Raw genomic sequence first — 27,606 nt, 5'->3', positions numbered from 1 at the left:
CGCCGGGTAAGACCACATGTGGATAGCGTGGCCGCTCGGCCCATCCCGGATGGAGAATCGCAGGGGGCGGGGGTACCGTAGAGCGGCCCCCAACCGGCGCCGCGCCGAACGCGCCGGCGCCAATGGCCATTCTCCGGCCCGGCCTGGGCTGAGAGTGTCCCACCTCTCGTGTTTCACCACCTCAATGCCAGAATTTCTCATTTATTTTTTGTGTATGTTTACCAGTATGGAGTCAGTTTTCCGTGTGGAGACCAGCTGCATGTGTGTAAAGTGGATCTGTTAACAGGCGACTCAGGAATTGAATTTAAATCTATAAGACAAAGTCAAAGGTTTGTTCAGTTGACATGCTGTCAGTTCAACTGAATTTCCAAATTTCAATAAATCTTCGAAACCGCTCGCTGCGGTCTAGTGGTTAGCATTCGGTGATTTCACCGCTGCCGCCCGGGTTCAATTTCGATCAAGACATTTTATTAAACAGCTAACAGGTTGGATCCTACCTGTCGGGGAAGGAGAATTCTGTTCACGCTGTGTATGGGCCCTGCACCTGCGAAAGCAAATGTGTCAAGAGTCAGGTCACCCATCAGTGTCTCAGGCGAAACTAATAAGTTGAACAAAACAGAAACACCTAACTTCTTGTTCTCAGGTCAAAGCCAGGGTGACAATACAACGCGGAATCATCTGGATTACCATCAAAAACATTCGCTGCGAATCAAATATACGTCAACTTCCTGGAACGCAGCTCTGCTCACCAATATACCACATCACTGACAAACGCTAGGTGAATTTAGGCATATGTCTCAGGCTTTTGACAAAGGAGCAACAAGACATGATGTATTTTACAATAACATTATCATAAAGCGCAGCAGGGGGCCATTAGGCCCACCGAGTCTGCACCAACCCTCTGAAAGAACATGCTACCTGGGCTCACGCCACGCAACTTCCCGGACCTGCACATCTTTGGACTGTGGGAGGAATTCCACGCAGAAAGTGCAAACTGTACACAGACACTTCAAGCCGGAATGAAACGCGGTCCCTAGCGCTGTGAGGCACTGCGCCACCGTGACGCTCCTAATTGTGGCCAATGAAATAAAGTTGACGCTGAGCCACAGAAGGAGATATTAGGTCAGCTGCCAAAAGCTTGGCCAAAGAGGTAGATTTTGAGGATCTTCTTAAAGAGGAGAGCAAGCGAGATAAGAGGAGAGGTTTAGGAAAGGAGTCCAGAACGTTGGACCATAGATTAAAATCGGGAATGTACGGAATATCAAAAGAGCAGAAATCTGGAAGATTTGTTGGGCTGGAGAGGGTTTCAGAGAAAGGGAAGGACGATGTCATGGAAGGATTTGGACGTAAGGATGGGGATTTTAAAACATGCATTTTCGGGACAGGAGCCAGTGTCGATCAGCAAACACGGGGCTGATTGGTGAACTGGACTTGGTTCAGGTGAAGTTCCAGGCCGCAGGAGTCTGGATGAGCACAGCTATATTTAAGGTGGAAGATGGGAGGCCGGCCAGAGGAATACTGGAATGGTCAAGTCCAGAATGAACAAAGGCATGGATGAGTCTTTCAACTGCAGGTGAGCTGAGGCATGGTCGGAGTTGGACAATTTTTAGAATGTGGAAATACAATGTATTCAACTGATAACATTCTGTCAGTCCGTCTAATATCACAGTAAGAAGTCTCACAACACCAGGTTAAAGTCCAACAGGTTTGTTTCAAACACTAGCTTTCGGAGCGCTGCTCCTTCCTCAGGTGAATGAAGAGGTGTGTTCCAGAAACACATATATAGACAAAGTCAAAGATGCAAGACGATACTTTGAATGCGAGCATTTGCAGGTAATTAAGTCTGGTGTTAAGAAGTTGTAAGACTTCTTACTGTGCTCACCCCAGTCCAACGCCGGAACCTCCACATCATGTCTAATATCATACAGTTCAGTCAGGGATATTGAGGCGTAATGGATACAGTGTCAGTCATTGCTGAATATTAGGATTATTCCTGTATCTGTATCTCTGGAATATTATATCAGTGCGGAACATTCCATAATTCATTGTGATCAGAAGCGGTACATAATGTTTCAATAACTCCATGAATATAATCATGCTGCACAGACTTGCTTTTGCGATCCCTCAGCACTCAATCCTGAAAAACCGAGTTCAAATTGGAAAGCCTGTTAATAAAAGGAAACTTCTCCCCGTCGGGGAATTGAACCCCGGTCTCCCACGTGACAGGCGGGGATACTAACCACTATACTAACGAGGAACAGCTGGTCAACTGCCAATACTGATCATCCAACAATCCAATTTCCGCCACTCAACAAAATCTGTTGAATTGTGTTAATGACCGTCCTGCATCCCAGATGAGAATTGGAACACAGTCAGTTCACTGAGAGGAGGTTTCCTGTAATCCGCCCAGTCTCACTCCGAGATATCTGAAGGAAACCCGCAGCCCCTCCAATCTCCGTTTGTGGTTAATTCCTGAATGGAGTGGACCACTCCTTCATTTTCAGATGATTGTGTTCAGATCTGAAGTAAACAACGATTTTTCAACATTCGAGAGAATTGTTTGAGTCCTTAACCCGCAGCAATGTTTAATACCTCGTGTTTGACCACCTCAGTGCTGGACTTTTTAATTTATTTTTCGTACATGTTTCCCAGTATTGAGTCAGTTTTCTATGTGGACACCAGCTGCACGTGTGTGAAGTGGACCTGTTAACAGGAATTGAATTTGAATCTATCAGACAAAATCCAAGTTTTGTTCAGTTGACATCTCTCAGTTCAACTGAATATCCAAATTTCAATGAGTATTCGAAACCACTCCCTGCTGGTCTATTGGTGAGGATTCGGTGCTTTCCCGCTGCGGCCTGGGTTCAATTTCGGTCAAGACATTTTATTAAACAGCTAACCAGTTCGATGCTATCTGTCGGGGAAGGAGAATTCTGTTCACGCTGTGTATGGGCCCTGCACCTAAAAGCAAATGTGTCAAGCGACAGGTCACCGTCAGTGTCTCAGGCGAAACTACTAAGTTGAACAAAATGGAAACACCTAACTTCTTGTCCTCAGGTCAGAGCCAGGGTGACGATGAAACGCGGAATCACCTGCATTACCAAAAGAAACATTCAATCAAATACACGTCAACTGCCTGGAAGGCAGCTCTGCTCACCATTATACCACATCACTGAAAAAAGCTAGGGTGAAGTTAGGCATATGTCTCAAGCGTTTGACAAAGGAGCAACAAGACATAAGGTATTTTACAAGAACATTATCATAAAGCGCAGAAGTAGGCCATTCGGCCCACTGAGTCTGCACCCACCCTCTGAAAGAACATGCTACCTGGGCTAATTCCCGCAACCTCCCCGGACCTGCACATCTTTGGTCTGTGGGAGGAATGCCCCGCAGACACGGTGAGAAAGTGCACACTGTACACAGGCACCTCAAACCGGAATGAAACGCGGCCCCTCGCGCTGTGAGGCAGTGGTGCTAGCCACTGCGCCACCGTGACGCTTCTATTGTGGGCAATGAAATAAAGTTGACGCTGAGCCACAGAAGGAGATATTAGGTCAGCTGCCAAAAGCTTGGCCAAAGAGGTAGATTTTAAGGATCATCTTAAAGAGGAGAGCGAGCGAGATAAGTGGGAGGCTTAGGAAAGGAGTCCAGAACGTTAGACTACAGATTAAAATCGGGTTATTTAGAATGTCAAAAGAGCAGAAATCTGGAAGATTTGTTGGGCTGGAGAAGGTTCCAGAGAAAGGGAAGGACGATGTCATGGAAGGATTTGGACGTAAGGATGGGGATTTTAAAACATGCATTTTCGGGACAGGAGCCAGTGTAGATCAGCAAACAAGGGGCTGATTGGTGAACTGGACTTGGTTCAGGTGAAGTTCCAGGCAGCAGGAGTCTGAATAAGCACAGGTATATTTAGGGTGGAAGATGGGAGGCCGGCCAGAGGAATACTGGAATGGTCAAGTCCAGAATGAACAAAGGCGTGGATGAGGCTTTCAACTGCAGGTGAGCTGAGGCATGGTCGGAGTTGGACAATGTTTAGAATGTGGAAATACAATGTATTCAACTGATAACATTCTGTCAGTCTGTCTAATATCACAGTAAGAAGTCTTACAACACCAGGTTAAAGTCCAACAGGTTTCTTTCAAACATTAGCTTTCTGAGCACTGCTCCTTCCTCAGGTGGATGAAGACGTGTGTTCCAGAAACATAACGATAGACAAAGTCAAAGATGAAAGATTATACTTTCAATGCGAGCATTTGCAGGCAATTAAGTCTGGTGCTAAGAAGTTGTAAGACTTCTTACTGTGCTCACCCCAGTCCAACGCCGGCACCTCCATATCATGTCTAATATCATACAGGGATATTGGGGCATAATGGGTACAGTGTCAGTCATTGCTTCACATTAAGATCATTGTTGTATCTGTATCTCTGGAATATTATATCAGTACAAAACATTCCACAATTCACTCTGATCAGAAGTGGAACATAATGTTTTAATAACTCCGAGAATATAATCATGCTGCACGGACTTCCTTTTGCGATGCCTCAGCACTCAATCCTGAAAATCCGAGTTCAAATTGGAAAGCCTGTTAATAAAGGGAAACTTCTCTTCGTTGGGGAATTGAACCCCGGTCTTCCTCGTGACAGGCAGGGACACTAGCCACTATACCAACGAGGAACAGCTCCTAAGTAGCCAACACTGATCATTGAAAATACATTTTCCGCCATTCAACAAAATATGTTGAGTTATGTTAATGACCATCATACATCCCAGATGAGAATTGGAACACAGTCAGTTCACTGAGAGGAATATTCTTACGATCCGTCCAGTCTCATTCCGAGATAACTGAAGTAAACCCGCAGTCCCTCCAATCTCACAGTTTGTGACTAATTCCTGAATGGATTGTAGCAGTCCTTCATTTTCAGATGATTGTGTTTAGATCTGAAGTAAAACTCGATTTTTCCGCCAATTTCACCAATTAAGACTTGAATTGTTAGAGATGACTTCATATAATTAAATACAGTTTACGGAATTGGAAATCGAATTCGAATTAGATATTTGTAAATAAAACATTTATTTACTTACTTTATCTAAACTCACCATAAACCCGGACAGCTCTCGGGAATCTCCGGTCAATCTATTTTACCCTTGTGTTATTTGCTGTTACAGAGACATGAAAAGTTCACTCTGTTTCTCTTAGATGTCTCTCACACTTACCTCTCAGAGGGAAGATGTGGAAATGCCGGCATTGGACTGGGATGAGCACAGTAAGCACTCTTACAACATCAGGTAAAAGTCCAACAGGTTTGTTTTGAATCATTAGCTTTTGGAGTTCCTTCCGCAGGTGAATGAAGAGGTGTGTTCCAGAAACACATAGATAGACAAAGTCAAAGATGCAAGACGATACTTTGAATGCGAGCATTTGCAGGTAATTAAGTCTGGTGTTAAGAAGTTGTAAGACTTCTTACTGTGCTCACCCCAGTCCAACGCCGGTACCTCCACATCATGTCTAATATCATACAGTTTAGTCAGGGATATTGGGGCGTAATGGATACAGTGTCAGTCATTGCTGAATATTAGGATTATTCGTGTATCTGTATCTCTGGAATATTATATCAGTGCGGAACATTCCACAATTCATTGTGATCAGAAGCGGTACATAATGTTTCAGTAACTCCATGAATATAATCATGCTGCACAGTCTTGCTTTTGCGATCCCTCAGCACTCAATCCTGAAAAACCGAGTTCAAATTGGAAAGCCTGCTAATAAAAGGAACGTTCTCCCCGTCGGGGAATTGAACCACGGTCTCCCGCGTGACAGGCGGGGATACTAACCACTATACTAACGAGGAACAGCTGGTCAACTGCCAATACTGATCATCCAACAATCCAATTTCCGCCACTCAACCAAATCTGTTGAATTATGTTAATGACCGTCCTACATCCCAGATGAGAATTGGAACACAGTCAGTTCACTGAGAGGAGGTTTCCTGTAATCCGCCCAGTCTCACTCCGAGATATCTGAAGGAAACCCGCAGCCCCTCCAATCTCCGTTTGTGGTTAATTCCTGAATGGAGTGGACCACTCCTTCATTTTCAGATGATTATGTTTAGATCTGAAGTAAACAACGATTTTTCAACATTCGAGAGAATTGTTTGAGTCCTTAACCCGCAGCAATGTTTAATACCTCGTGTTTGACCACCTCAGTGCTGGACTTTTTAGTTTATTTTTCGTACATGTTTCCCAGTATTGAGTCAGTTTTCTATGTGGACACCAGCTGCACGTGTGTGAAGTGGACCTGTTAACAGGAATTGAATTTGAATCTATCAGACAAAATCCAAGTTTTGTTCAGTTGACATCTCTCAGTTCAACTGAATATCCAAATTTCAATGAGTATTCGAAACCACTCCCTGCTGGTCTCTTGGTGAGGATTCGGTGCTTTCCCGCTGCGGACTGGGTTCAATTTCGGTCAAGACATTTTATTAAACAGCTAACCAGTTCGATGCTACCTGTCGGGGAAGGAGAATTCTGTTCACGCTGTGTATGGGCCCTGCACCTAAAAGCAAATGTGTCAAGCGACAGGTCACCGTCAGTGTCTCAGGCGAAACGACGAAGTTGAACAAAATGGAAACACCTAACTTATTGTCCTCAGGTCAGAGCCAGGGTGACGATGAAACGCGGAATCACCTGCATTACCAAAAGAAACATTCAATCAAATACACGTCAACGGCCTGGAAGGCAGCTCTGCTCACCATTATACCACATCACTGACAAAAGCGAGGGTGAAGTTAGGCATATGTCTCAAGCTTTTGACAAAGGAGCAACAAAACATAAGGTATTTTACAAGAACATTATCAAAAAGCGCAGAAGTAGGCCATTCGGCCCACTGAGTCTGCACCCACCCTCTGAAAGAACATGCTACCTGGGCTCACTCCACGCAACCACCCCGGACCTGCACATCTTTGGACTGTGGGAGGAATGCCCCGCAGACACGGTGAGAAAGTGCACACTGTACACAGGCACCTCATGCCGGAATGAAACGCGGCCCCTCGTGCTGTGAGGCAGTGGTGCTAACCACTGCGCCACCGTGACGCTTCTATTGTGGGCAATGAAATAAAGTTGACGCTGAGCCACAGAAGGAGCTATTAGGTCAGCAGACAAAAGCTTGGTCAAAGAGGTAGATTTTAAGGATCATCTTAAAGAGGACAGCGAGCGAGATAAGTGGAGAGGTTTAGGAAAGGAGTCCAGAACGTTGGACCATAGATTAAAATCGGGAATGTACAGAATATCAAAAGAGCAGAAACCTGGAAGATTTGTTGGGCTGGAGAGGGTTTCAGAGAAAGGGAAGGACGATGTCATGGAAGGATTTGGACGTAAGGATGGGGATTTTAAAACATGCATTTTCGGGACAGGAGCCAGTGTCGATCAGCAAACACGGGGCTGATTGGTGAACTGGACTTGGTTCAGGTGAAGTTCCAGGCCGCAGGAGTCTGGATGAGCACAGCTATATTTAGGGTGGAAGATGGGAGGCCGGCCAGAGGAACACTGGAATGATCAAGTCCAGAATGAACAAAGGCGTGGATGAGTCTTTCAACTGCAGGTGAGCTGAGGCATGGTCGGAGTTGGACAATGTTTAGAATGTGGAAATACAATGTATTCAACTGATAACATTCTGTCAGTCCGTCTAATATCACAGTAAGAAGTCTCACAACACCAGGTTAAAGTCCAACAGGTTTGTTTCAAACACTCGCTTTCGGAGCGCTGCTCCTTGCTCAGGTGAATGAAGAGGTGTGTTCCAGAAACACATATATAGACAAAGTCAAAGATGAAAGATTATACTTTCAATGCGAGCATTTGCAGGCAATTAAGTCTGGTGCTAAGAAGTTGTAAGACTTCTTACTGTGCTCACCCCAGTCCAACGCCGGCACCTCCATATCATGTCTAATATCATACAGGGATATTGGGGCATAATGGGTACAGTGTCAGTCATTGCTTCACATTAAGATCATTGTTGTATCTGTATCTCTGGAATATTATATCAGTACAAAACATTCCACAATTCACTCTGATCAGAAGTGGAACATAATGTTTTAATAACTCCGAGAATATAATCATGCTGCACGGACTTCCTTTTGCGATGCCTCAGCACTCAATCCTGAAAATCCGAGTTCAAATTGGAAAGCCTGTTAATAAAGGGAAACTTCTCTTCGTTGGGGAATTGAACCCCGGTCTTCCTCGTGACAGGCAGGGACACTAGCCACTATACCAACGAGGAACAGCTCCTAAGTAGCCAACACTGATCATTGAAAATACATTTTCCGCCATTCAACAAAATATGTTGAGTTATGTTAATGACCATCATACATCCCAGATGAGAATTGGAACACAGTCAGTTCACTGAGAGGAATATTCTTACGATCCGTCCAGTCTCATTCCGAGATAACTGAAGTAAACCCGCAGTCCCTCCAATCTCACAGTTTGTGACTAATTCCTGAATGGATTGTAGCAGTCCTTCATTTTCAGATGATTGTGTTTAGATCTGAAGTAAAACTCGATTTTTCCGCCAATTTCACCAATTAAGACTTGAATTGTTAGAGATGACTTCATATAATTAAATACAGTTTACGGAATTGGAAATCGAATTCGAATTAGATATTTGTAAATAAAACATTTATTTACTTACTTTATCTAAACTCACCATAAACCCGGACAGCTCTCGGGAATCTCCGGTCAATCTATTTTACCCTTGTGTTATTTGCTGTTACAGAGACATGAAAAGTTCACTCTGTTTCTCTTAGATGTCTCTCACACTTACCTCTCAGAGGGAAGATGTGGAAATGCCGGCATTGGACTGGGATGAGCACAGTAAGCACTCTTACAACATCAGGTAAAAGTCCAACAGGTTTGTTTTGAATCATTAGCTTTTGGAGTTCCTTCCGCAGGTGAATGAAGAGGTGTGTTCCAGAAACACATAGATAGACAAAGTCAAAGATGCAAGACGATACTTTGAATGCGAGCATTTGCAGGTAATTAAGTCTGGTGTTAAGAAGTTGTAAGACTTCTTACTGTGCTCACCCCAGTCCAACGCCGGTACCTCCACATCATGTCTAATATCATACAGTTTAGTCAGGGATATTGGGGCGTAATGGATACAGTGTCAGTCATTGCTGAATATTAGGATTATTCGTGTATCTGTATCTCTGGAATATTATATCAGTGCGGAACATTCCACAATTCATTGTGATCAGAAGCGGTACATAATGTTTCAGTAACTCCATGAATATAATCATGCTGCACAGTCTTGCTTTTGCGATCCCTCAGCACTCAATCCTGAAAAACCGAGTTCAAATTGGAAAGCCTGCTAATAAAAGGAACGTTCTCCCCGTCGGGGAATTGAACCACGGTCTCCCGCGTGACAGGCGGGGATACTAACCACTATACTAACGAGGAACAGCTGGTCAACTGCCAATACTGATCATCCAACAATCCAATTTCCGCCACTCAACCAAATCTGTTGAATTATGTTAATGACCGTCCTACATCCCAGATGAGAATTGGAACACAGTCAGTTCACTGAGAGGAGGTTTCCTGTAATCCGCCCAGTCTCACTCCGAGATATCTGAAGGAAACCCGCAGCCCCTCCAATCTCCGTTTGTGGTTAATTCCTGAATGGAGTGGACCACTCCTTCATTTTCAGATGATTATGTTTAGATCTGAAGTAAACAACGATTTTTCAACATTCGAGAGAATTGTTTGAGTCCTTAACCCGCAGCAATGTTTAATACCTCGTGTTTGACCACCTCAGTGCTGGACTTTTTAGTTTATTTTTCGTACATGTTTCCCAGTATTGAGTCAGTTTTCTATGTGGACACCAGCTGCACGTGTGTGAAGTGGACCTGTTAACAGGAATTGAATTTGAATCTATCAGACAAAATCCAAGTTTTGTTCAGTTGACATCTCTCAGTTCAACTGAATATCCAAATTTCAATGAGTATTCGAAACCACTCCCTGCTGGTCTCTTGGTGAGGATTCGGTGCTTTCCCGCTGCGGACTGGGTTCAATTTCGGTCAAGACATTTTATTAAACAGCTAACCAGTTCGATGCTACCTGTCGGGGAAGGAGAATTCTGTTCACGCTGTGTATGGGCCCTGCACCTAAAAGCAAATGTGTCAAGCGACAGGTCACCGTCAGTGTCTCAGGCGAAACGACGAAGTTGAACAAAATGGAAACACCTAACTTATTGTCCTCAGGTCAGAGCCAGGGTGACGATGAAACGCGGAATCACCTGCATTACCAAAAGAAACATTCAATCAAATACACGTCAACGGCCTGGAAGGCAGCTCTGCTCACCATTATACCACATCACTGACAAAAGCGAGGGTGAAGTTAGGCATATGTCTCAAGCTTTTGACAAAGGAGCAACAAAACATAAGGTATTTTACAAGAACATTATCAAAAAGCGCAGAAGTAGGCCATTCGGCCCACTGAGTCTGCACCCACCCTCTGAAAGAACATGCTACCTGGGCTCACTCCACGCAACCACCCCGGACCTGCACATCTTTGGACTGTGGGAGGAATGCCCCGCAGACACGGTGAGAAAGTGCACACTGTACACAGGCACCTCATGCCGGAATGAAACGCGGCCCCTCGTGCTGTGAGGCAGTGGTGCTAACCACTGCGCCACCGTGACGCTTCTATTGTGGGCAATGAAATAAAGTTGACGCTGAGCCACAGAAGGAGCTATTAGGTCAGCAGACAAAAGCTTGGTCAAAGAGGTAGATTTTAAGGATCATCTTAAAGAGGACAGCGAGCGAGATAAGTGGAGAGGTTTAGGAAAGGAGTCCAGAACGTTGGACCATAGATTAAAATCGGGAATGTACAGAATATCAAAAGAGCAGAAACCTGGAAGATTTGTTGGGCTGGAGAGGGTTTCAGAGAAAGGGAAGGACGATGTCATGGAAGGATTTGGACGTAAGGATGGGGATTTTAAAACATGCATTTTCGGGACAGGAGCCAGTGTCGATCAGCAAACACGGGGCTGATTGGTGAACTGGACTTGGTTCAGGTGAAGTTCCAGGCCGCAGGAGTCTGGATGAGCACAGCTATATTTAGGGTGGAAGATGGGAGGCCGGCCAGAGGAACACTGGAATGATCAAGTCCAGAATGAACAAAGGCGTGGATGAGTCTTTCAACTGCAGGTGAGCTGAGGCATGGTCGGAGTTGGACAATGTTTAGAATGTGGAAATACAATGTATTCAACTGATAACATTCTGTCAGTCCGTCTAATATCACAGTAAGAAGTCTCACAACACCAGGTTAAAGTCCAACAGGTTTGTTTCAAACACTCGCTTTCGGAGCGCTGCTCCTTGCTCAGGTGAATGAAGAGGTGTGTTCCAGAAACACATATATAGACAAAGTCAAAGATGCAAGACGATACTTTGAATGCGAGCATTTGCAGGTAATTAAGTCTGGTATTAAGAAGTTGTATGACTTCTTTCTGTGCTCACCCCAGTCCAACGCCGGAACCTCCACATCATGTCTAATATCATACAGTTTCGTCAGGGACATTGAGGCGTAATGGATTCAGTGTCAGTCATTGCTGAATATTAGGATTATTCCTGTATCTGTATCTCTGGAATATTATATCAATGCGGAACATTCCACAATTGATTGTGATCAGAAGCGGTACATAATGTTTCAATAACTCCATGAATATAATCATGCTGCACAGTCTTGCTTTTGCGATCCCTCAGCACTCAATCCTGAAAAACCGAGTTCAAATTGGAAAGCCTGTTAATAAAAGGAAACTTCTCCCCGTCGGGGAATTGAACCCCGGTCTCCCGCGTGACAGGCGGGGATACTAACCACTATACTAACGAGAAACAGCTGGTCAACAGCCAGTACTGATCATCCAACAATCCAATTTCGGCCACTGAAACAAATCTGTTGAATTCTGTTAATGACCGTCGTACATCCCAGATGAGAATTGGAACACAGTCAGTTCACTGAGAGGAGGTTTCCTGTAATCCGCCCAGTCTCACTCCGAGATATCTGAAGGAAACCCGCAGCCCCTCCAATCTCCGTTTGTGGTTAATTCCTGAATGGAGTGGACCACTCCTTCATTTTCAGATGATTATGTTTAGATCTGAAGTAAACAACGATTTTTCAACATTCGAGAGAATTGTTTGAGTCCTTAACCCGCAGCAATGTTTAATACCTCGTGTTTGACCACCTCAGTGCTGGACTTTTTAATTTATTTTTCGTACATGTTTCCCAGTATTGAGTCAGTTTTCTATGTGGACACCAGCTGCACGTGTGTGAAGTGGACCTGTTAACAGGAATTGAATTTGAATCTATCAGACAAAATCCAAGTTTTGTTCAGTTGACATCTCTCAGTTCAACTGAATATCCAAATTTCAATGAGTATTCGAAACCACTCCCTGCTGGTCTCTTGGTGAGGATTCGGTGGTTTCCCGCTGCGGACTGGGTTCAATTTCGGTCAAGACATTTTATTAAACAGCTAACCAGTTCGATGCTATCTGTCGGGGAAGGAGAATTCTGTTCACGCTGTGTATGGGCCCTGCACCTAAAAGCAAATGTGTCAAGCGACAGGTCACCGTCAGTGTCTCAGGCGAAACTACTAAGTTGAACAAAATGGAAACACCTAACTTCTTGTCCTCAGGTCAGAGCCAGGGTGACGATGAAACGCGGAATCACCTGCATTACCAAAAGAAACATTCAATCAAATACACGTCAACTGCCTGGAAGGCAGCTCTGCTCACCATTATACCACATCACTGACAAAAGCGAGGGTGAAGTTAGGCATATGTCTCAAGCTTTTGACAAAGGAGCAACAAAACATAAGGTATTTTACAAGAACATTATCAAAAAGCGCAGAAGTAGGCCATTCGGCCCACTGAGTCTGCACCCACCCTCTGAAAGAACATGCTACCTGGGCTCACTCCACGCAACCACCCCGGACCTGCACATCTTTGGACTGTGGGAGGAATGCCCCGCAGACACGGTGAGAAAGTGCACACTGTACACAGGCACCTCAAGCCGGAATGAAACGCGGCCCCTCGTGCTGTGAGGCAGTGGTGCTAACCACTGCGCCACCGTGACGCTTCTATTGTGGGCAATGAAATAAAGTTGACGCTGAGCCACAGAAGGAGCTATTAGGTCAGCTGCCAAAAGCTTGGCCAAAGAGGTAGATTTTAAGGATCATCTTAAAGAGGAGAGCGAGCGAGATAAGTGGGAGGCTTAGGAAAGGAGTCCAGAACGTTAGACTACAGATTAAAATCGGGTTATACAGAATGTCAAAAGAGCAGAAATCTGGAAAATTTGTTGGGCTGGAGAAGGTTTCAGAGAAAGGTAAGGACGACGTCATGGAAGGATTTGGACGTAAGGATGGGGATTTTAAAACATGCATTTTCGGGACAGGAGCCAGTGTCGATCAGCAAACACGGGGCTGATTGGTGAACTGGACTTGGTTCAGGTGAAGTTCCAGGCCGCAGGAGTCTGGATGAGCACAGCTATATTTAGGGTGGAAGATGGGAGGCCGGCCAGAGGAACACTGGAATGATCAAGTCCAGAATGAACAAAGGCATGGATGAGTCTTTCAACTGCAGGCGAGCTGAGGCATGGCCGGAGTTGGACAATGTTTAGAATGTGGAAATACAATGTATTCAACTGATAACATTCTGTCAGTCCGTCTAATATCACAGTAAGAAGTCTCACAACACCAGGTTAAAGTCCAACAGGTTTGTTTCAAACACTCGCTTTCGGAGCGCTGCTCCTTCCTCAGGTGAATGAAGAGGTGTGTTCCAGAAACACATATATAGACAAAGTCAAAGATGCAAGACGATACTTTGAATGCGAGCATTTGCAGGTAATTAAGTCTGGTGTTAAGAAGTTGTATGACTTCTTTCTGTGCTCACCCCAGTCCAACGCCGGAACCTCCACATCATGTCTAATATCATACAGTTTATTCAGGGATATTGAGGCGTAATGGATACAGTGTCAGTCATTGCTGAATATTAGGATTATTCCTGTATCTGTATCTCTGGAATATTATATCAATGCGGAACATTCCACAATTCATTGTGATCAGAAGCGGTACATAATGTTTCAATAACTCCATGAATATAATCATGCTGCACAGTCTTGCTTTTGCGATCCCTCAGCACTCAATCCTGAAAAACCGAGTTCAAATTGGAAAGCCTGTTAATAAAAGAAAACATCTCCCCATCGGGGAATTGAACCCCGGTCTCCCGCGTGACAGGCGGGGATACTAACCACTATACTAACGAGAAACAGCTGGTCAACAGCCAATACTGATCATCCAACAATCCAATTTTGGCCACTGAACCAAATCTGTTGAATTCTGTTAATGACCGTCGTACATCCCAGATGAGAATTGGAACACAGTCAGTTCACTGAGAGGAGGTTTCCTGTAATCCGCCCAGTCTCACTCCGAGATATCTGAAGGAAACCCGCAGCCCCTCCAATCTCCGTTTGTGGTTAATTCCTGAATGGAGTGGACCACTCCTTCATTTTCAGATGATTATGTTTAGATCTGAAGTAAACAACGATTTTTCAACATTCGAGAGAATTGTTTGAGTCCTTAACCCGCAGCAATGTTTAATACCTCGTGTTTGACCACCTCAGTGCTGGACTTTTTAATTTATTTTTCGTACATGTTTCCCAGTATTGAGTCAGTTTTCTATGTGGACACCAGCTGCACGTGTGTGAAGTGGACCTGTTAACAGGAATTGAATTTGAATCTATCAGACAAAATCCAAGTTTTGTTCAGTTGACATCTCTCAGTTCAACTGAATATCCAAATTTCAATGAGTATTCGAAACCACTCCCTGCTGGTCTCTTGGTGAGGATTCGGTGCTTTCCCGCTGCGGACTGGGTTCAATTTCGGTCAAGACATTTTATTAAACAGCTAACCAGTTCGATGCTATCTGTCGGGGAAAGAGAATTCTGTTCACGCTGTGTATGGGCCCTGCACCTAAAAGCAAATGTGTCAAGCGACAGGTCACCGTCAGTGTCTCAGGCGAAACTACTAAGTTGAACAAAATGGAAACACCTAACTTCTTGTCCTCAGGTCAGAGCCAGGGTGACGATGAAACGCGGAATCACCTGCATTACCAAAAGAAACATTCAATCAAATACACGTCAACTGCCTGGAAGGCAGCTCTGCTCACCATTATACCACATCACTGACAAAAGCTAGGGTGAAGTTAGGCATATGTCTCAAGCTTTTGACAAAGGAGCAACAAGACATAAGGTATTTTACAAGAACATTATCAAAAAGCGCAGAAGTAGGCCATTCGGCCCACTGAGTCTGCACCCACCCTCTGAAAGAACATGCTACCTGGGCTCACTCCACGCAACCACCCCGGACCTGCACATCTTTGGACTGTGGGAGGAATGCCCCGCAGACACGGTGAGAAAGTGCGCACTGTACACAGGCACCTCAAGCCGGAATGAAACGCGGCCCCTCGTGCTGTGAGGCAGTGGTGCTAACCACTGCGCCACCGTGACGCTTCTATTGTGGGCAATGAAATAAAGTTGACGCTGAGCCACAGAAGGAGCTATTAGGTCAGCAGACAAAAACTTGGTCAAAGAGGTAGATTTTAAGGATCATCTTAAAGAGGACAGCGAGCGAGATAAGTGGAGAGGTTTAGGAAAGGAGTCCAGAACGTTGGACCATAGATTAAAATCGGGAATGTACAGAATATCAAAAGAGCAGAAATCTGGAAGATTTGTTGGGCTGGAGAGGGTTTCAGAGAAAGGGAAGGACGATGTCATGGAAGGATTTGGACGTAAGGATGGGGATTTTAAAACATGCATTTTCGGGACAGGAGCCAGTGTCGATCAGCAAACACGGGGCTGATTGGTGAACTGGACTTGGTTCAGGTGAAGTTCCAGGCCGCAGGAGTCTGGATGAGCACAGCTATATTTAGGGTGGAAGATGGGAGGCCGGCCAGAGGAACACTGGAATGATCAAGTCCAGAATGAACAAAGGCATGGATGAGTCTTTCAACTGCAGGTGAGCTGAGGCATGGCCGGAGTTGGACACTGTTTAGAATGTGGAAATACAATGTATTCAACTGATAACATTCTGTCAGTCCGTCTAATATCACAGTAAGAAGTCTCACAACACCAGGTTAAAGTCCAACAGGTTTGTTTCAAACACTCGCTTTCGGAGCGCTGCTCCTTCCTCAGGTGAATGAAGAGGTGTGTTCCAGAAACACATATACAGACAAAGTCAAAGATGCAAGACGATACTTTGAATGCGAGCATTTGCAGGTAATTAAGTCTGGTGTTAAGAAGTTGTATGACTTCTTTCTGTGCTCACCCCAGTCCAACGCCGGAACCTCCACATCATGTCTAATATCATACAGTTTAGTCAGGGATATTGAGGCGTAATGGATACAGTGTCAGTCATTGCTGAATATTAGGATTATTCCTGTATCTGTATCTCTGGAATATTATATCAATGCGGAACATTCCACAATTCATTGTGATCAGAAGCGGTACATAATGTTTCAATAACTCCATGAATATAATCATGCTGCACAGTCTTGCTTTTGCGATCCCTCAGCACTCAATCCTGAAAAACCGAGTTCAAATTGGAAAGCCTGTTAATTAAAGGAAACTTCTCCCCGTCGGGGAATTGAACCCCTGTCTCCCGCGTGACAGGCGGGGATACTAACCACTATACTAACGACGAACACCTGGTCAACAGCCAATACTGATCATCCAACAATCCAATTTCGGCCACTGAACCAAATCTGTTGAATTCTGTTAATGACCGTCGTACATCCCAGATGAGAATTGGAACACAGTCAGTTCACTGAGAGGAGGTTTCCTGTAATCCGCCCAGTCTCACTCCGAGAGATCTGAAGGAAACCCGCAGCCCCTCCAATCTCCGTTTGTGGTTAATTCCTGAATGGAGTGGACCACTCCTTCATTTTCAGATGATTATGTTTAGATCTGAAGGAAACAACGATTTTTCAACATTCGAGAGAATTGTTTGAGTCCTTAACCCGCAGCAATGTTTAATACCTCGTGTTTGACCACCTCAGTGCTGGACTTTTTAATTTATTTTTCGTACATGTTTCCCAGTATTGAGTCAGATTTCTATGTGGACACCATCTGCACGTGTGTGAAGTGGACCTGTTAACAGGAATTGAATTTGAATCTATCAGACAAAATCCAAGTTTTGTTCAGTTGACATCTCTCAGTTCAACTGAATATCCAAATTTCAATGAGTATTCGAAACCACTCCCTGCTGGTCTCTTGGTGAGGATTCGGTGCTTTCCCGCTGCGGACTGGGTTCAATTTCGGTCAAGACATTTTATTAAACAGCTAACCAGTTCGATGCTATCTGTCGGGGAAGGAGAATTCTGTTCACGCTGTGTATGGGCCCTGCACCTAAAAGCAAATGTGTCAAGCGACAGGTCACCGTCAGTGTCTCAGGCGAAACTACTAAGTTGAACAAAATGGAAACACCTAACTTCTTGTCCTCAGGTCAGAGCCAGGGTGACGATGAAACGCGGAATCACCTGCATTACCAAAAGAAACATTCAATCAAATACACGTCAACTGCCTGGAAGGCAGCTCTGCTCACCATTATACCACATCACTGACAAAAGCTAGGGTGAAGTTAGGCATATGTCTCAAGCTTTTGACAAAGGAGCAACAAGACATAAGGTATTTTACAAGAACATAATCAAAAAGCGCAGAAGTAGGCCATTCGGCCCATTGAGTCTGCACCCACCCTCTGAAAGAACATGCTACCTGGGCTCACTCCACGCAACCACCCCGGACCTGCACATCTTTGCACTGTGGGAGGAATGCCCCGCAGACACGGTGAGAAAGTGCACACTGTACACAGGCACCTCAAGCCGGAATGAAACGCGGCCCCTCGTGCTGTGAGGCAGTGGTGCTAACCACTGCGCCACCGTGACGCTTCTATTGTGGGCAATGAAATAAAGTTGACGCTGAGCCACAGAAGGAGCTATTAGGTCAGCAGACAAAAACTTGGTCAAAGAGGTAGATTTTAAGGATCATCTTAAAGAGGACAGCGAGCGAGATAAGTGGAGAGGTTTAGGAAAGGAGTCCAGAACGTTGGACCATAGATTAAAATCGGGAATGTACAGAATATCAAAAGAGCAGAAATCTGGAAGATTTGTTGGGCTGGAGAGGGTTTCAGAGAAAGGGAAGGACGATGTCATGGAAGGATTTGGACGTAAGGATGGGGATTTTAAAACATGCATTTTCGGGACAGGAGCCAGTGTCGATCAGCAAACACGGGGCTGATTGGTGAACTGGACTTGGTTCAGGTGAAGTTCCAGGCCGCAGGAGTCTGGATGAGCACAGCTATATTTAGGGTGGAAGATGGGAGGCCGGCCAGAGGAACACTGGAATGATCAAGTCCAGAATGAACAAAGGCATGGATGAGTCTTTCAACTGCAGGTGAGCTGAGGCATGGCCGGAGTTGGACAATGTTTAGAATGTGGAAATACAATGTATTCAACTGATAACATTCTGTCAGTCGGTCTAATATCACAGTAAGAAGTCTCACAACACCAGGTTAAAGTCCAACAGGTTTGTTTCAAACATTAACTTTCTGAGCACTGCTCCTTCCTCAGGAGGATGAAGACGTGTGTTCCAGAAACATAACTATAGACAAAGTCAAAGATGAAAGATTATACTTTCAATGCGAGCATTTGCAGGTAATTAAGTCTGGTGTTAAGAAGTTGTATGACTTCTTTCTGTGCTCACCCCAGTCCAACGCCGGAACCTCCACATCATGTCTAATATCATACAGTTTAGTCAGGGATATTGAGGCGTAATGGATACAGTGTCAGTCATTGCTGAATATTAGGATTATTCCTGTATCTGTATCTCTGGAATATTATATCAATGCGGAACATTCCACAATTCATTGTGATCAGAAGCGGTACATAATGTTTCAATAACTCCATGAATATAATCATGCTGCACAGTCTTGCTTTTGCGATCCCTCAGCACTCAATCCTGAAAAACCGAGTTCAAATTGGAAAGCCTGTTAATTAAAGGAAACTTCTCCCCGTCGGGGAATTGAACCCCGGTCTCCCGCGTGACAGGCGGGGATACTAACCACTATACTAACGAGGAACACCTGGTTCTCAGTCAATACTGATCATCCAACAATCCAATTTCGGCCACTGAACCAAATCTGTTGAATTCTGTTAATGACCGTCGTACATCCCAGATGAGAATTGGAACACAGTCAGTTCACTGAGAGGAGGTTTCCTGTAATCCGCCCAGTCTCACTCCGAGAGATCTGAAGGAAACCCGCAGCCCCTCCAATCTCCGTTTGTGGTTAATTCCTGAATGGAGTGGACCACTCCTTCATTTTCAGATGATTATGTTTAGATCTGAAGGAAACAACGATTTTTCAACATTCGAGAGAATTGTTTGAGTCCTTAACCCGCAGCAATGTTTAATACCTCGTGTTTGACCACCTCAGTGCTGGACTTTTTAATTTATTTTTCGTACATGTTTCCCAGTATTGAGTCAGTTTTCTATGTGGACACCATCTGCACGTGTGTGAAGTGGACCTGTTAACAGGAATTGAATTTGAATCTATCAGACAAAATCCAAGTTTTGTTCAGTTGACATCTCTCAGTTCAACTGAATATCCAAATTTCAATGAGTATTCGAAACCACTCCCTGCTGGTCTCTTGGTGAGGATTCGGTGCTTTCCCGCTGCGGACTGGGTTCAATTTCGGTCAAGACATTTTATTAAACAGCTAACCAGTTCGATGCTATCTGTCGGGGAAGGAGAATTCTGTTCACGCTGTGTATGGGCCCTGCACCTAAAAGCAAATGTGTCAAGCGACAGGTCACCGTCAGTGTCTCAGGCGAAACTACTAAGTTGAACAAAATGGAAACACCTAACTTCTTGTCCTCAGGTCAGAGCCAGGGTGACGATGAAACGCGGAATCACCTGCATTACCAAAAGAAACATTCAATCAAATACACGTCAACTGCCTGGAAGGCAGCTCTGCTCACCATTATACCACATCACTGACAAAAGCTAGGGTGAAGTTAGGCATATGTCTCAAGCTTTTGACAAAGGAGCAACAAGACATAAGGTATTTTACAAGAACATAATCAAAAAGCGCAGAAGTAGGCCATTCGGCCCACTGAGTCTGCACCCACCCTCTGAAAGAACATGCTACCTGGGCTCACTCCACGCAACCACCCCGGACCTGCACATCTTTGGACTGTGGGAGGAATGCCCCGCAGACACGGTGAGAAAGTGCACACTGTACACAGGCACCTCAAGCCGGAATGAAACGCGGCCCCTCGTGCTGTGAGGCAGTGGTGCTAACCACTGCGCCACCGTGACGCTTCTATTGTAGGCAATGAAATAAAGTTGACGCTGAGCCACAGAAGGAGCTATTAGGTCAGCAGACAAAAACTTGGTCAAAGAGGTAGATTTTAAGGATCATCTTAAAGAGGACAGCGAGCGAGATAAGTGGAGAGGTTTAGGAAAGGAGTCCAGAACGTTGGACCATAGATTAAAATCGGGAATGTACAGAATATCAAAAGAGCAGAAATCTGGAAGATTTGTTGGGCTGGAGAGGGTTTCAGAGAAAGGGAAGGACGATGTCATGGAAGGATTTGGACGTAAGGATGGGGATTTTAAAACATGCATTTTCGGGACAGGAGCCAGTGTCGATCAGCAAACACGGGGCTGATTGGTGAACTGGACTTGGTTCAGGTGAAGTTCCAGGCCGCAGGAGTCTGGATGAGCACAGCTATATTTAGGGTGGAAGATGGGAGGCCGGCCAGAGGAACACTGGAATGATCAAGTCCAGAATGAACAAAGGCATGGATGAGTCTTTCAACTGCAGGTGAGCTGAGGCATGGCCGGAGTTGGACAATGTTTAGAATGTGGAAATACAATGTATTCAACTGATAACATTCTGTCAGTCCGTCTAATATCACAGTAAGAAGTCTCACAACACCAGGTTAAAGTCCAACAGGTTTGTTTCAAACACTCGCTTTCGGAGCGCTGCTCCTTCCTCAGGTGAATGAAGAGGTGTGTTCCAGAAACACATATATAGACAAAGTCAAAGATGCAAGACGATACTTTGAATGCGAGCATTTGCAGGTAATTAAGTCTGGTGTTAAGAAGTTGTATGACTTCTTTCTGTGCTCACCCCAGTCCAACGCCGGAACCTCCACATCATGTCTAATATCATACAGTTTAGTCAGGGATATTGAGGCGTAATGGATACAGTGTCAGTCATTGCTGAATATGAGGATTATTCCTGTATCTGTATCTCTGGAATATTATATCAATGCGGAACATTCCACAATTCATTGTGATCAGAAGCGGTACATAATGTTTCAATAACTCCATGAATATAATCATGCTGCACAGTCTTGCTTTTGCGATCCCTCAGCACTCAATCCTGAAAAACCGAGTTCAAATTGGAAAGCCTGTTAATTAAAGGAAACTTCTCCCCGTCGGGGAATTGAACCCCGGTCTCCCGCGTGACAGGCGGAGATACTAACCACTATACTAACGAGGAACACCTGGTCAACAGACAATACTGATCATCCAACAATCCAATTTCGGCCACTGAACCAAATCTGTTGAATTCTGTTAATGACCGTCGTACATCCCAGATGAGAATTGGAACACAGTCAGTTCACTGAGAGGAGGTTTCCTGTAATCCGCCCAGTCTCACTCCGAGATATCTGAAGGAAACCCGCAGCCCCTCCAATCTCCGTTTGTGGTTAATTCCTGAATGGAGTGGACCACTCCTTCATTTTCAGATGATTATGTTTAGATCTGAAGGAAACAACGATTTTTCAACATTCGAGAGAATTGTTTGAGTCCTTAACCCGCAGCAATGTTTAATACCTCGTGTTTGACCACCTCAGTGCTGGACTTTTTAATTTATTTTTCGTACATGTTTCCCAGTATTGAGTCAGTTTTCTATGTGGACACCAGCTGCACGTGTGTGAAGTGGACCTGTTAACAGGAATTGAATTTGAATCTATCAGACAAAATCCAAGTTTTGTTCAGTTGACATCTCTCAGTTCAACTGAATATCCAAATTTCAATGAGTATTCGAAACCACTCCCTGCTGGTCTCTTGGTGAGGATTCGGTGCTTTCCCGCTGCGGACTGGGTTCAATTTCGGTCAAGACATTTTATTAAACAGCTAACCAGTTCGATGCTATCTGTCGGGGAAGGAGAATTCTGTTCACGCTGTGTATGGGCCCTGCACCTAAAAGCAAATGTGTCAAGCGACAGGTCACCGTCAGTGTCTCAGGCGAAACTACTAAGTTGAACAAAATGGAAACACCTAACTTCTTGTCCTCAGGTCAGAGCCAGGGTGACGATGAAACGCGGAATCACCTGCATTACCAAAAGAAACATTCAATCAAATACACGTCAACTGCCTGGAAGGCAGCTCTGCTCACCATTATACCACATCACTGACAAAAGCTAGGGTGAAGTTAGGCATATGTCTCAAGCTTTTGACAAAGGAGCAACAAGACATAAGGTATTTTACAAGAACATTATCAAAAAGCGCAGAAGTAGGCCATTCGGCCCACTGAGTCTGCACCCACCCTCTGAAAGAACATGCTACCTGGGCTCACTCCACGCAACCACCCCGGACCTGCACATCTTTGGACTGTGGGAGGAATGCCCCGCAGACACGGTGAGAAAGTGCACACTGTACACAGGCACCTCAAGCCGGAATGAAACGCGGCCCCTCGTGCTGTGAGGCAGTGGTGCTAACCACTGCGCCACCGTGACGCTTCTATTGTGGGCAATGAAATAAAGTTGACGCTGAGCCACAGAAGGAGCTATTAGGTCAGCAGACAAAAACTTGGTCAAAGAGGTAGATTTTAAGGATCATCTTAAAGAGGACAGCGAGCGAGATAAGTGGAGAGGTTTAGGAAAGGAGTCCAGAACGTTGGACCATAGATTAAAATCGGGAATGTACAGAATATCAAAAGAGCAGAAATCTGGAAGATTTGTTGGGCTGGAGGGGGTTTCAGAGAAAGGGAAGGACGATGTCATGGAAGGATTTGGACGTAAGGATGGGGATTTTAAAACATGCATTTTCGGGACAGGAGCCAGTGTCGATCAGCAAACACGGGGCTGATTGGTGAACTGGACTTGGTTCAGGTGAAGTTCCAGGCCGCAGGAGTCTGGATGAGCACAGCTATATTTAGGGTGGAAGATGGGAGGCCGGCCAGAGGAACACTGGAATGATCAAGTCCAGAATGAACAAAGGCATGGATGAGTCTTTCAACTGCAGGTGAGCTGAGGCATGGCCGGAGTTGGACAATGTTTAGAATGTGGAAATACAATGTATTCAACTGATAACATTCTGTCAGTCCGTCTAATATCACAGTAAGAAGTCTCACAACACCAGGTTAAAGTCCAACAGGTTTGTTTCAAACACTCGCTTTCGGAGCGCTGCTCCTTCCTCAGGTGAATGAAGAGGTGTGTTCCAGAAACACATATATAGACAAAGTCAAAGATGCAAGACGATACTTTGAATGCGAGCATTTGCAGGTAATTAAGTCTGGTGTTAAGAAGTTGTATGACTTCTTTCTGTGCTCACCCCAGTCCAACGCCGGAACCTCCACATCATGTCTAATATCATACAGTTTAGTCAGGGATATTGAGGCGTAATGGATACAGTGTCAGTCATTGCTGAATATTAGGATTATTCCTGTATCTGTATCTCTGGAATATTATATCAATGCGGAACATTCCACAATTCATTGTGATCAGAAGCGGTACATAATGTTTCAATAACTCCATGAATATAATCATGCTGCACAGTCTTGCTTTTGCGATCCCTCAGCACTCAATCCTGAAAAACCGAGTTCAAATTGGAAATTTCCTGTTAATTAAAGGAAACTTCTCCCCGTCGGGGAATTGAACCCCGGTCTCCCGCGTGACAGGCGGGGATACTAACCACTATACTAACGAGGAACACCTGGTCAACAGCCAATACTGATCATCCAACAATCCAATTTCGGCCACTGAACCAAATCTGTTGAATTCTGTTAATGACCGTCGTACATCCCAGATGAGAATTGGAACACAGTCAGTTCACTGAGAGGAGGTTTCCTGTAATCCGCCCAGTCTCACTCCGAGATATCTGAAGGAAACCCGCAGCCCCTCCAATCTCCGTTTGTGGTTAATTCCTGAATGGAGTGGACCACTCCTTCATTTTCAGATGATTATGTTTAGATCTGAAGGAAACAACGATTTTTCAACATTCGAGAGAATTGTTTGAGTCCTTAACCCGCAGCAATGTTTAATACCTCGTGTTTGACCACCTCAGTGCTGGACTTTTTAATTTATTTTTCGTACATGTTTCCCAGTATTGAGTCAGTTTTCTATGTGGACACCAGCTGCACGTGTGTGAAGTGGACCTGTTAACAGGAATTGAATTTGAATCTATCAGACAAAATCCAAGTTTTGTTCAGTTGACATCTCTCAGTTCAACTGAATATCCAAATTTCAATGAGTATTCGAAACCACTCCCTGCTGGTCTCTTGGTGAGGATTCGGTGCTTTCCCGCTGCGGACTGGGTTCAATTTCGGTCAAGACATTTTATTAAACAGCTAACCAGTTCGATGCTATCTGTCGGGGAAGGAGAATTCTGTTCACGCTGTGTATGGGCCCTGCACCTAAAAGCAAATGTGTCAAGCGACAGGTCACCGTCAGTGTCTCAGGCGAAACTACTAAGTTGAACAAAATGGAAACACCTAACTTCTTGTCCTCAGGTCAGAGCCAGGGTGACGATGAAACGCGGAATCACCTGCATTACCAAAAGAAACATTCAATCAAATACACGTCAACTGCCTGGAAGGCAGCTCTGCTCACCATTATACCACATCACTGACAAAAGCTAGGGTGAAGTTAGGCATATGTCTCAAGCTTTTGACAAAGGAGCAACAAGACATAAGGTATTTTACAAGAACATTATCAAAAAGCGCAGAAGTAGGCCATTCGGCCCACTGAGTCTGCACCCACCCTCTGAAAGAACATGCTACCTGGGCTCACTCCACGCAACCACCCCGGACCTGCACATCTTTGGACTGTGGGAGGAATGCCCCGCAGACACGGTGAGAAAGTGCACACTGTACACAGGCACCTCAAGCCGGAATGAAACGCGGCCCCTCGTGCTGTGAGGCAGTGGTGCTAACCACTGCGCCACCGTGACGCTTCTATTGTGGGCAATGAAATAAAGTTGACGCTGAGCCACAGAAGGAGCTATTAGGTCAGCAGACAAAAACTTGGTCAAAGAGGTAGATTTTAAGGATCATCTTAAAGAGGACAGCGAGCGAGATAAGTGGAGAGGTTTAGGAAAGGAGTCCAGAACGTTGGACCATAGATTAAAATCGGGAATGTACAGAATATCAAAAGAGCAGAAATCAGGAAGATTTGTTGGGCTGGAGGGGGTTTCAGAGAAAGGGAAGGACGATGTCATGGAAGGATTTGGACGTAAGGATGGGGATTTTAAAACATGCATTTTCGGGACAGGAGCCAGTGTCGATCAGCAAACACGGGGCTGATTGGTGAACTGGACTTGGTTCAGGTGAAGTTCCAGGCCGCAGGAGTCTGGATGAGCACAGCTATATTTAGGGTGGAAGATGGGAGGCCGGCCAGAGGAACACTGGAATGATCAGGTCCAGAATGAACAAAGGCATGGATGAGTCTTTCAACTGCAGGTGAGCTGAGGCATGGCCGGAGTTGGACAATGTTTAGAATGTGGAAATACAATGTATTCAACTGATAACATTCTGTCAGTCCGTCTAATATCACAGTAAGAAGTCTCACAACACCAGGTTAAAGTCCAACAGGTTTGTTTCAAACACTCGCTTTCGGAGCGCTGCTCCTTCCTCAGGTGAATGAAGAGGTGTGTTCCAGAAACACATATATAGACAAAGTCAAAAATGCAAGACGATACTTTGAATGCGAGCATTTGCAGGTAATTAAGTCTGGTGTTAAGAAGTTGTATGACTTCTTTCTGTGCTCACCCCAGTCCAACGCCGGAACCTCCACATCATGTCTAATATCATACAGTTTAGTCAGGGATATTGAGGCGTAAAGGATACAGTGTCACTCATTGCTGAATATTAGGATTATTCCTGTATCTGTATCTCTGGAATATTATATCAATGCGGAACATTCCACAATTCATTGTGATCAGAAGCGGTACATAATGTTTCAATAACTCCATGAATATAATCATGCTGCACAGTCTTGCTTTTGCGATCCCTCAGCACTCAATCCTGAAAAACCGAGTTCAAATTGGAAAGCCTGTTAATTAAAGGAAACTTCTCCCCGTCGGGGAATTGAACCCCGGTCTCCCGCGTGACAGGCGGGGATACTAACCACTATACTAACGAGGAACAATACTGATCATCCAACAAACCAATTTCCGCCACTGAACCAAATCTGTTGAATTATGTTAATGACCGTCGTACATCCCAGATGAGAATTGGAACACAGTCAGTTCACTGAGAGGAGGTTTCTGTAATCCGCCCAGTCTCACTCCGAGATATCTGAAGGAAACCCGCAGCCCCTCCAATCTCCGTTTGTGGTTAATTCCTGAATGGAGTGGACCACTCCTTCATTTTCAGATGATTATGTTTAGATCTGAAGTAAACAACGATTTTTCAACATTCGAGAGAATTGTTTGAGTCCTTAACCCGCAGCAATGTTTAATACCTCGTGTTTGACCACCTCAGTGCTGGACTTTTTAATTTATTTTTCGTACATGTTTCCCAGTATTGAGTCAGTTTTCTATGTGGACACCAGCTGCACGTGTGTGAAGTGGACCTGTTAACAGGAATTGAATTTGAATCTATCAGACAAAATCCAAGTTTTGTTCAGTTGACATCTCTCAGTTCAACTGAATATCCAAATTTCAATGAGTATTCGAAACCACTCCCTGCTGGTCTCTTGGTGAGGATTCGGTGCTTTCCCGCTGCGGACTGGGTTCAATTTCGGTCAAGACATTTTATTAAACAGCTAACCAGTTCGATGCTATCTGTCGGGGAAGGAGAATTCTGTTCACGCTGTGTATGGGCCCTGCACCTAAAAGCAAATGTGTCAAGCGACAGGTCACCGTCAGTGTCTCAGGCGAAACTACTAAGTTGAACAAAATGGAAACACCTAACTTCTTGCCCTCAGGTCAGAGCCAGGGTGACGATGAAACGCGGAATCACCTGCATTACCAAAAGAAACATTCAATCAAATACACGTCAACTGCCTGGAAGGCAGCTCTGCTCACCATTATACCACATCACTGACAAAAGCTAGGGTGAAGTTAGGCATATGTCTCAAGCTTTTGACAAAGGAGCAACAAGACATAAGGTATTTTACAAGAACATTGTCAAAAAGCGCAGAAGTAGGCCATTCGGCCCACTGAGTCTGCACCCACCCTCTGAAAGAACATGCTACCTGGGCTCACTCCACGCAACCACCCCGGACCTGCACATCTTTGGACTGTGGGAGGAATGCCCCGCAGACACGGTGAGA

General features: G+C 44.9%; 9 non-coding genes across 9 annotated transcripts; all 9 read right to left on the bottom strand.

The window, feature by feature from the left end:
- Window positions 1-2,185: 2,185 nt before the first annotated feature.
- Window positions 2,186-2,257, bottom strand: trnad-guc (transfer RNA aspartic acid (anticodon GUC)). The gene has a single exon. It is a non-coding gene; the product is annotated as a tRNA-Asp (tRNA).
- Window positions 2,258-5,780: 3,523 nt separating this feature from the next.
- Window positions 5,781-5,852, bottom strand: trnad-guc (transfer RNA aspartic acid (anticodon GUC)). The gene has a single exon. It is a non-coding gene; the product is annotated as a tRNA-Asp (tRNA).
- Window positions 5,853-9,378: 3,526 nt separating this feature from the next.
- trnad-guc (transfer RNA aspartic acid (anticodon GUC)) lies at window positions 9,379-9,450 on the bottom strand. The gene has a single exon. It is a non-coding gene; the product is annotated as a tRNA-Asp (tRNA).
- A 2,360-nt stretch (window positions 9,451-11,810) lies between these two features.
- trnad-guc (transfer RNA aspartic acid (anticodon GUC)) lies at window positions 11,811-11,882 on the bottom strand. The gene has a single exon. It is a non-coding gene; the product is annotated as a tRNA-Asp (tRNA).
- Window positions 11,883-14,240: 2,358 nt separating this feature from the next.
- trnad-guc (transfer RNA aspartic acid (anticodon GUC)) lies at window positions 14,241-14,312 on the bottom strand. Its single transcript has one exon. It is a non-coding gene; the product is annotated as a tRNA-Asp (tRNA).
- A 4,792-nt stretch (window positions 14,313-19,104) lies between these two features.
- On the bottom strand, window positions 19,105-19,176 carry trnad-guc (transfer RNA aspartic acid (anticodon GUC)). Its single transcript has one exon. It is a non-coding gene; the product is annotated as a tRNA-Asp (tRNA).
- A 2,360-nt stretch (window positions 19,177-21,536) lies between these two features.
- Window positions 21,537-21,608, bottom strand: trnad-guc (transfer RNA aspartic acid (anticodon GUC)). Its single transcript has one exon. It is a non-coding gene; the product is annotated as a tRNA-Asp (tRNA).
- A 2,362-nt stretch (window positions 21,609-23,970) lies between these two features.
- On the bottom strand, window positions 23,971-24,042 carry trnad-guc (transfer RNA aspartic acid (anticodon GUC)). Its single transcript has one exon. It is a non-coding gene; the product is annotated as a tRNA-Asp (tRNA).
- A 2,360-nt stretch (window positions 24,043-26,402) lies between these two features.
- On the bottom strand, window positions 26,403-26,474 carry trnad-guc (transfer RNA aspartic acid (anticodon GUC)). The gene has a single exon. It is a non-coding gene; the product is annotated as a tRNA-Asp (tRNA).
- Between the last annotated feature and the right edge of the window lie 1,132 nt (window positions 26,475-27,606).

This window comes from Scyliorhinus torazame, chromosome 4 (assembly GCF_047496885.1).
Source record: "Scyliorhinus torazame isolate Kashiwa2021f chromosome 4, sScyTor2.1, whole genome shotgun sequence".
NCBI classification, from domain to species: Eukaryota; Metazoa; Chordata; class Chondrichthyes; order Carcharhiniformes; family Scyliorhinidae; genus Scyliorhinus; species Scyliorhinus torazame.
Note: the sequence above shows the minus strand (reverse complement) of the source record. Positions and strands in the feature narration are given on the sequence as shown.